Source organism: Ranitomeya imitator, chromosome 1 (genome assembly GCF_032444005.1).
Source record: "Ranitomeya imitator isolate aRanImi1 chromosome 1, aRanImi1.pri, whole genome shotgun sequence".
NCBI lineage: Eukaryota > Metazoa > Chordata > Amphibia > Anura > Dendrobatidae > Ranitomeya > Ranitomeya imitator.
In genome coordinates this window covers 185,789,290-185,798,711 of record NC_091282.1, presented here as the reverse complement: position 1 = coordinate 185,798,711, position 9,422 = coordinate 185,789,290, and the positions used below count along the sequence as shown (strand labels likewise).

Sequence of the window (9,422 nt, the reverse complement as noted above, 5' to 3'; positions counted from 1 at the left end):
CAGATGCTTCCTGCCCTGGAAAGGGATCCGCAAATGCTGGAGTATCGAAACACGCCTTTACACAACCTTAAGAGAGTCTGCATCACAGCTCTAGACTTCCAACCTCCGGCACATCAATTTGTCAACGCCAAAACAGCAGCAGCAGTGGTGGAAGTGGAAGAAGCAATTTCTGTGAGTCCTTTGACACTTTTTTTTTAGACCAACTCGTGCACCAGCACAACAGAGTCCAAGTATGTAAAACTGAATAAAAATACCATCAGGGAGGGTTTGGACCCTTTCATATTTTGGTCTTCCAAAATAGATGAGTGTCCTGAGCTCGCCTCACATACCTTGGAGGTTTTATCGTGCCTGTCAGCCAGCGTTCTCTCAGAACGTGTCTTCAGTGCTGCCGGTGGTGTCCTGATGGATAAGCGCAGCCGGCTGTCCAATGCAAGTAACATAGTAACATAGTTAGTAAGGCCGAAAAAAGACATTTGTCCATCCAGTTCAGCCTATATTCCATAATAATAAATCCCCAGATCTACGTCCTTCTACAGAACCTAATTGTATGATACAATATTGTTCTGCTCCAGGAAGACATCCAGGCCTCTCTTGAACCCCTCGACTGAGTTCGCCATCATAATCAGATTTTTTAAGGCCCATTGCTAAGTTTGGTTTGAGCCCCATCTAATCAATAACTGTAGAGAATCTGTATAGTTTCATGAAACGAAAAGGTGATGTCAGAAGTGGGATTTGAACCCACGCCTCCAAGAGAGACTGCAACCTGAACGCAGCGCCTTAGACCGCTCGGCCATCCTGACTTTAAGTGTAGACCGCCTAACTTTCATCAAGATGAACAAGTCATGGATCTCCAAGGACTTTTGCACCTTAATCGCACACTGTACAGACTAGGTGATATTGCATTTTTTTACTGTGATGCATTAATGTCATGTAACTGTGATATCTTTAGTGTGGCTTCTGTGCCTGCTGTGGCTGCTGCTGCTGGTGTTAAGACAAATTTGAGGAAATGTGAACAGTCATGGTTTGTCTACATCTGCTGGCATAGCTGTAGTGGAAGACATCTCGGTACCAATTATACTATTTCTATTCTGGTGACAGTTATTCAACTTCAGTGGTGTCAGGGCCTCATTTTTTTTAAATGTGAACACACCTGGCTGGGTGTCCATCTGTTGGATTGGGTGTAGTGGAAGACCTATCGGTCCCTATAATACTATTTCTACTGTGGTGAAATTATCACTTTTCTGATGTATGACAGTAATTTTTGGAAATGTGAACACTGCTGGTTGGGTGTCTATCTGCTGGATTGGGTGTAGTGGAAGACCTGTCTGTCTTTATTAGACTATTTCTACTGTGGTGAAATTGATGCCACTTCTGTGGTGTAAGGCCCTCATTTGTTTAAATATGAATACTCCTGGTTTGGTGTCCATCTGTTTGATTGGGTGTAGTGGAAGACCTGTCGGTCCCTATTATACTATTTCTACTGTGGTGAAATTGATGCCACTTTTGTGGTGGCTGCCAGTAATTTTTAGAAATGTGAACACTCCTAGTTGGGTGTCCATCTGCTAGATTGGGTGTAGTGGAAAACCTGTTGGCCCCTATTATTCAGTTTCTACTGTGGTGAAATTGATACCATTTCTGTGGTGTAAGGCCCTCATTTGTTTAAATGTGAACAATCCTAGTTGGGTGTCCATCTATTGGATTGGGTGTAGTGGAAGACCTGTCATTCCCTATTACAGTATACTATTTCTACTGTAGTGAAATGGATGCCACTTCTGTGGTGTAAGGTCCTCATTTGTTTAAATGTGAACACTCCTGGTTGGGTGTCCATCTGCTGGATTGGGTGTAGTGAAAGACCTGTCGGTCCTTATTATACTATTTCTACTCTCATGAAATTGATGCCACTTCCAAGGTGTAAGGTCCTCTATCAGGAAATATGAAGAATTTCTTATTGTTCCAATCACACACAGAGCTCTGCAGCATCTCCTTGGTGGCAAAATACATGCTCCAGCAGCAATACCCCTTGCAGCTTCCCCTCTTTAACAGCTGCATGCACCCTCAGTCTGCCTGTGTAATTCTATACCACTCCTTCCCCCTCCCTCCAGCTACACACCCTGGTGTAATGTGAGCTGCTGGCAAGCTAAAACCAGCCATTATTTAAAAGCACATGGCTCCTTTGTGTATTTCAGATCTAATATAGTAATGCCGGTTTAGCATAGAGGCAGGAAACTTATACATTTGGAATCTACATCCCTTAAGCTATTCACCACATTTCTTTGCGACATCCTGTCTTACTAGGAACTGAGTAAAGGGTATATGCCTCACCGTAATACCTAGAGATACCATGTTTAGACTTAAAATTAAAGCTAATTGCGTAATAAGAAAAATAATAGTTCTGCCGTTACCCTGCAAACCTCACAGCCTGAGTTATGGCCCTCAAGCTTTTTCATAACTTTCAAAAGGGGAGTGCATGCCATTGCTCTGCCCACTCAGTGAGGTCATGGGACAGAGGGTATAAGACAATGAAGCCCAATTAGGAAGTTGTCTTTCTGCCTGGGGAATCAGCCAGGAGTGGCTGTGCATTTTGACCTGATGATTTGGGATGTTTCCCCTCCCCCTACTCCACATGGCGTGCCACTGACTGAAATATGCAAGTTCATCTTTTAATCCATTTTTATTTTGTATTTGCCTGTATATACTGTAATTGTCTCGTTTGTAATATCTTTTTATATTTTTGAAAACACTGCCTATCTTTCTGGAGTAAAACTATAAAAAAATTACTAGTTCTGTTTTCCTTGCTCTATAAACTTATTTCCATGTCCTACTCTACTGTTGGGTTGGCTCCTGACCCGATATTAATAATATCAGAACTAGGAGCTTGTGGCATCAAAATGTGTCCTGGGGTATTTGTGGAGACTCTGACAGTGATGGACGAAGGTTATTATGTGTGTATTACCTGTCTGAGACTGGGGACATACATACCGCCCTTCCTGCACAGTGCCCAATAGCCAGTACACAGCAAGGCAGCCCTTCTTGCGACTACTTATCCTAGGTGTAGTTCCCTGACTGACCTGAGGGTAAGGGGGCACCAGAGCTGCAAGTTCCAAAACAGGAACTGAAGGTGGGATCGTGAAGTAGGATCCCTGACACCCTCATTTGTTTTAAATGTGAACACTCCTGGTTGGGTGTCCATCTGCTGGATTGGGTGTAGCGAGAGACCTGCCGGTCCCTATTATACTACTTCTGCTGTGGTAAAATTGGTGCCACTTTTGTCATGGCTGCCAGTAATTTTGGGAAATGTGAACACTCATAGTTTTGTGTCCATGTGCTGGATTGGGTGTAGTGGACTATTATACTATTTCTACTGTGGTGAAATTGATACCACTTTGATGGTGTTTGCCAATAATTTTTGGAAATGTGAACACTCCTGGTTGGTTCTCCTTCATGCGTGTTGCCTGTAGCAGAAGGCCTCCGAGACCATCAGGCCTCCACTTCCTTGGACTCAACTACCCTTGTTACTATTCTTAAATTTCTCTGACAATGGTAGTCTACAAAACTGATATTTGTGCCACCTGAGTGTGGCTCAGCATGAAAGCAGGTAGAGGTGTTGCATGTAGTATCAGGGTTCCCAGCAAAGAAGGCCTCCACTGATCCCTCACCCACCTTGTATTACTGTGACGTTCAATAGAAAGCTGTAAATGCTGTCCCAGACCCCGATACCTCATGCCTGGCTGCGGGGGTGAACCTAGCCTCTCTGCTGCCTGAGGCGAACTTCAAAATGGCGCCTCCCCAAACACAAGTATGTCAGCACCATCACACACACATCCAAGAACCACACAGAAGAATCCAGAGCAAGGATCATTAATGGCAATAGAAGACCTGGCACAAACATACAGATACACAGTGATGGATGGCAGAGCTGTGGTTCTGTAGGCAGACAGTCCTGCATCCTTAGAGCACAGGAGGCAGCACTGACTGCTAACCTATTACCTCTGGCACACACCTACAAAACTCTGGGCAGCTCCAATGTGGCTGATGCCTGGCACTGACCAGTCAAACATGTCCACCATGCGCCACCGTCCACACACCACATGCAACAACCTGCAGTCTGAGCATCAACAAGCTGCCACTGCACTAGCCTGGTAAAATGGCGTGCCTTCCCCAACAGACCACGCCTTCTTCTCCCAAAACGCTTAGTCAATCACAAGCGCCGCACACGGGGCTGTCTGGAGCCAATAGCAGGGGTCTTCCAATGGGGTTTACCAAGGGATGTGGGAGTGGGAAGAGGGACAAGCTCCACCAAACAACTGTTGCTCAGGAGGAGCACGGCTGGAATGACTGTATGTACCGAGGAGCTGCAATGGAACTGATGTGTAAGTTATGGCCAATCAGTCGTGCAGGAGAGGCATATGTGAAAGAGACAATGCATCCTGCACCAGGAACGTACATAGAAATCATAGGGCCCCATAGCAGAAATTCTAATTTGGCTCCCTCCTTCAAAAAAAAGAATATTTGGCTGGGTCACATAATATCTCACATGCTCCTCTGGGAAATATGCACATTTTCTCTTCAGAGAGGAAGAGGACTAGAACTCTAGTGCCACCTATTGGAAGTAGCAATCCTACCCGAAACACAGTACAAATTGAGATTCTGGTTTGGCTTTTATCCTAAGGGTATGTGCACACGTTGCGGATTCTCTGCGGATCTGTAGCGTTTTTTGAGGTGCAGAAACGCTGCAGATCCGCAATTGATTTACAGTACAATGTAAATCAATGAGAAAAAAAAAATGCTGTGCACACTTTGCAGAAAATCCGCTGCGGTTTAAAAGAAGTAGCATGTCACTTCTTTTTTGTGAATCTGCAGCTTTTTTGTACCCATTCCATTATAGAAAACCGCAGGGGTGAAAAACGCAGCAAATCCGCAAGAAAACCGCAGCAAAAACGCACACAAAACGCTGCGGAACTGCACAAAAAACGTGACAAATCCGCAGCTGCGTTTTCTGCCAGGAGAGGCAGAATCTGCACCAGAAATTCCTAAGCCTAATCCGCAACGTGTTCACATAGCCTAAGTCATGTGACAAGGCTCGTTAAAGGGTCGACATTGACTGTTAGGATTGCTACTTCCAATAGGTGGCACTAGAGTTCTAGTCCTCTTCCTCTCTGAAGAGACAATTTGCTTATTTCCCAGAGGAGCATTGCGGCTTTAAGTCTCCTCGTCTCGACATGCTTAACATGTCACTCTCCGCAAAGAGAAATGATACTTCTTGAATCCTGGTCAGACGCCTCTCACTCAGCCAAACCAGATCTCCATTTTGCACTGATGAGGGGCAGTACCCCGAAACACAGTGTCTGCAAATTGAGATTCTGGTTTGGCTTTTATCCTAAGTCATGTGACAAGGCTCGTTAAAGGGTCGACACTGGCTGTTAGGTTGCTACTTCTAATAGGTGGCACTAGCGTTCTAGTCCTCTTCCTCTCTGAAGAGACAATTTGCATATTTCCCAGAGGAGCATTGCGGCTTTAAGTTTCCTCATCTTGACATGCTTAACATGTTACTCTCCGCAAGGAGAAATTATACTTCTTGAATCCCTGCCATTACAAAGTAATTTTCCTCCTATTGAAGCCCCTAGATTCCTCTTTCATTCTTTCATTGCCCCCATAAAGTGTGATGCCAACACAAGTATCCCAAAAACACTGTGATCCCCCCACAGTGAATTGTTCCACGGGACCCGCCACACACACAGCATGATGACCCTAATGTGTTCCCCACCAACTACTTCGGCACAAAATAATTCCCAACTGTGACCCCCACACAGCCCTCCATGTAGTATAATGGACCCACATACAGTATAATGGCCCCCAACACAGCCATCAAATTGCCCTCCGTAAAGTATAAAGGTTTCCTCATAGCCCTCATTATTAAACCACAGACAAAATTCAAAAAGCAACCCCTATATACAGCACAGCACCCCCATATACAGTACCCCCATATACAGCACAGCACTGCCATATACAGCACAGCATCCCCATATACAGCATAGCACCCCCATATACAGTACCCCCATATACAGCACAGCACTGCTATATACATCACAGCACCGCCATATACAGCACCCCCATATACAGCACAGCAATACAATATACAGTACAGCACCCCACATATACAGCATAGCACCCCCATATACAGCACAGCACCCCATATACAGCACAGCACCCCATATACAGCACAGCACCCCCACATACAGCACAGCATCCCTATATATAATACAGCACAGCACCCCCATATACAGTACCCATATATACAGTGGGGCAAAAAAGTATTTAGTCAGTCAGCAATAGTGCAAGTTCCACCACTTAAAAAGATGAGAGGCGTCTGTAATTTACATCATAGGTAGACCTCAACTATGGGAGACAAACTGAGAAAAAAAAATCCAGAAAATCACATTGTCTGTTTTTTTATCATTTTTTTTGTATATTATGGTGGAAAATAAGTATTTGGTCAGAAACAAACAATCAAGATTTCTGGCTCTCACAGACCTGTAACTTCTTCTTTAAGAGTCTCCTCTTTCCTCCACTCATTACCTGTAGTAATGGCACCTGTTTAAACTTGTTATCAGTATAAAAAGACACCTGTGCACACCCTCAAACAGTCTGACTCCAAACTCAACTATGGTGAAGACCAAAGAGCTGTCAAAGGACACCAGAAACAAAATTGTAGCCCTGCACCAGGCTGGGAAGACTGAATCTGCAATAGCCAACCAGCTTGGAGTGAAGAAATCAACAGTGGGAGCAATAATTAGAAAATGGAAGACATACAAGACCACTGATAATCTCCCTCGATCTGGGGCTCCACGCAAAATCCTACCCCGTGGGGTCAGAATGATCACAAGAACGGTGAGCAAAAATCCCAGAACCACGCGGGGGGACCTAGTGAATGAACTGCAGAGAGCTGGGACCAATGTAACAAGGCTTACCATAAGTAACACACTACGCCACCATGGACTCAGATCCTGCAGTGCCAGACGTGTCCCACTGCTTAAGCCAGTACATGTCCGGGCCCGTCTGAAGTTTGCTAGAGAGCATTTGGATGATCCAGAGGAGTTTTGGGAGAATGTCCTATGGTCTGATGAAACCAAACTGGAACTGTTTGGTAGAAACACAACTTGTCGTGTTTGGAGGAAAAAGAATACTGAGTTGCATCCATCAAACACCATACCTACTGTAAAGCATGGTGGTGGAAACATCATGCTTTGGGGCTGTTTCTCTGCAAAGGGGCCAGGACGACTGATCCGGGTACACGAAAGAATGAATGGGGCCATGTATCGTGAGATTTTGAGTGCAAACCTCCTTCCATCAGCAAGGGCATTGAAGATGAAACGTGGCTGGGTCTTTCAACATGACAATGATCCAAAGCACACTGCCAGGGCAACGAAGGAGTGGCTTCATAAGAAGCATTTCAAGGTCCTGGAGTGGCCTAGTCAGTCTCCAGATCTCAACCCTATGGAAAACCTTTGGAGGGAGTTGAAAGTCCGTGTTGCCAAGCGAAAAGCCAAAAACATCACTGCTCTAGAGGAGATCTGCATGGAGGAATGGGCCAACATACCAACAACAGTGTGTGGCAACCTTGTGAAGACTTACAGAAAACGTTTGACCTCTGTCATTGCCAACAAAGGATATATTACAAAGTATTGAGATGAAATTTTGTTTCTGACCAGATACTTATTTTCCACCATAATATGCAAATAAATTGTTAAAAAAACAGACAATGTGATTTTCTGGATTTTTTTTTCTCAGTTTGTCTCCCATAGTTGAGGTCTACCTATGATGTAAATTACAGACGTCTCTCATCTTTTTAAGTGGTGGAACTTGCACTATTGCTGACTGACTAAATACTTTTTTGCCCCACTGTACAATACAGCACAGCACCCCCCCATATACAGCACCCCTATATACAATACAGCACAGGACCCCCATATATAGCACAGGACCCCCCATATACAGCACAGCTCCCCTCATATACAGCACAGCATCCCCCACAAACAGCATAGCACCCCCATATACACCACAGCACACCCCATATACAGCACCTGGAGTCTGATGAACACAGACACAGTCACTTAATGCAGAGAGGTAGAATGACTCACGGATGGACCAATCAATCATACTCCCTGGATGGAGGGGGCGGATGCAGATGAGGCAGAGTCAATTGCTGCTGAAAGTGAAAGTGCAACCAGGCAGCCTCCTCCCTCCCAAGTCGCCACCACAGCTTGCTCTTCTGACTCACTGACAGCACACAGGAATGCAAGCAGGAGCAGAGCACCAAGTTATCTGACTGCAGGGGGTGGTGCCGCGGTGCTGCCCCCTGACTTCACGGACTTAACTGCCGCCTGAGGCAAAGTGCTCATCTGGCCTCATTATAGGTGCGCCCCTGCCTGGCTGATTGCTGCAGTGCCATACAGCAATTTGTACTATGAGTGAATTGAGGCCACTTTCCTATTGTCTGTCCCTCATTTGATGTGGTTTGGCCGCAATTGGGGCCATTAAAAGGTGTGCATGTGTTTGTTTTTGCCTCCCATTGACTGTAATGGCATTCGGTAATGTTTGGCGAATATTTGGTTTCAAACCGACTGGTTCTTAATTATAGTTCAGAGTGTACACTCTGAACTATGATTAACCCCTTTCTGCCATTAGACGTACTATTCGATCCATGTGACCCGGGCCCTAATTCCCATGGACGGAATAGTACGTCTAACGCGATCAGCGACTGATCGCGGCCGGGTGTCAGCTAACTATCACAGCTGACATCTGGCACTATGTGCCAGGAGTTGTAACGGACCGCTCCCGGCACATTAACCTCCGGAACACAGCAATCAAACATGATCGCAGCGTTCCGGCGTGCTTCCCTGAGACCTTTGAAGCAACTTGATGTGATCGCATTGCTCCGAGCATCTCCTTCATCCTCCTCCCTACAGGCCCCGGATCCAAGATGGCTGCGGGGCTCCTTCCGGGTCCTGCAGGGAGGTGGCTTGCAAGCGCCTGCTCAGAGCAGTCGCCAGCAAGCCTCCTGCAGTGCCTGTCAGATCGCTGATCTGACACAGTGCATTGCAAAGTGTCAGATCAGCAATCTGACGCTATAATATGATGTCCCACACTGGGATAAAGTAAAAAAAAAAAATAATTACATGTGTAAAAAAAAAAAAAAACCTAAATAAATAATAATAAAAAAAATATTGTTCCAATAAATACATTTAGATTTCTTTCTTCTACATCACCTTGAGCAAGGCCTATTACCCGAAAGCCAGTGTGGTTTCCGTGCTAAACGTGGAACAGTAGATATGGTCTTTGCAGCACATCAACTTCAGGAAAAGTGCCAGGAGCAACACAGTGACCTTTATGTAACTTTTGTCGATTTGACACAGGCTTTCGTC

The 9,422-nt window shown here is 45.3% G+C and overlaps 1 non-coding gene across 1 annotated transcript; it reads right to left on the bottom strand.

Moving 5' to 3' along the window:
- Positions 1 to 717: 717 nt before the first annotated feature.
- On the bottom strand, positions 718 to 800 carry TRNAL-CAG (transfer RNA leucine (anticodon CAG)). Its single transcript has one exon. It is a non-coding gene; the product is annotated as a tRNA-Leu (tRNA).
- Between the last annotated feature and the right edge of the window lie 8,622 nt (positions 801 to 9,422).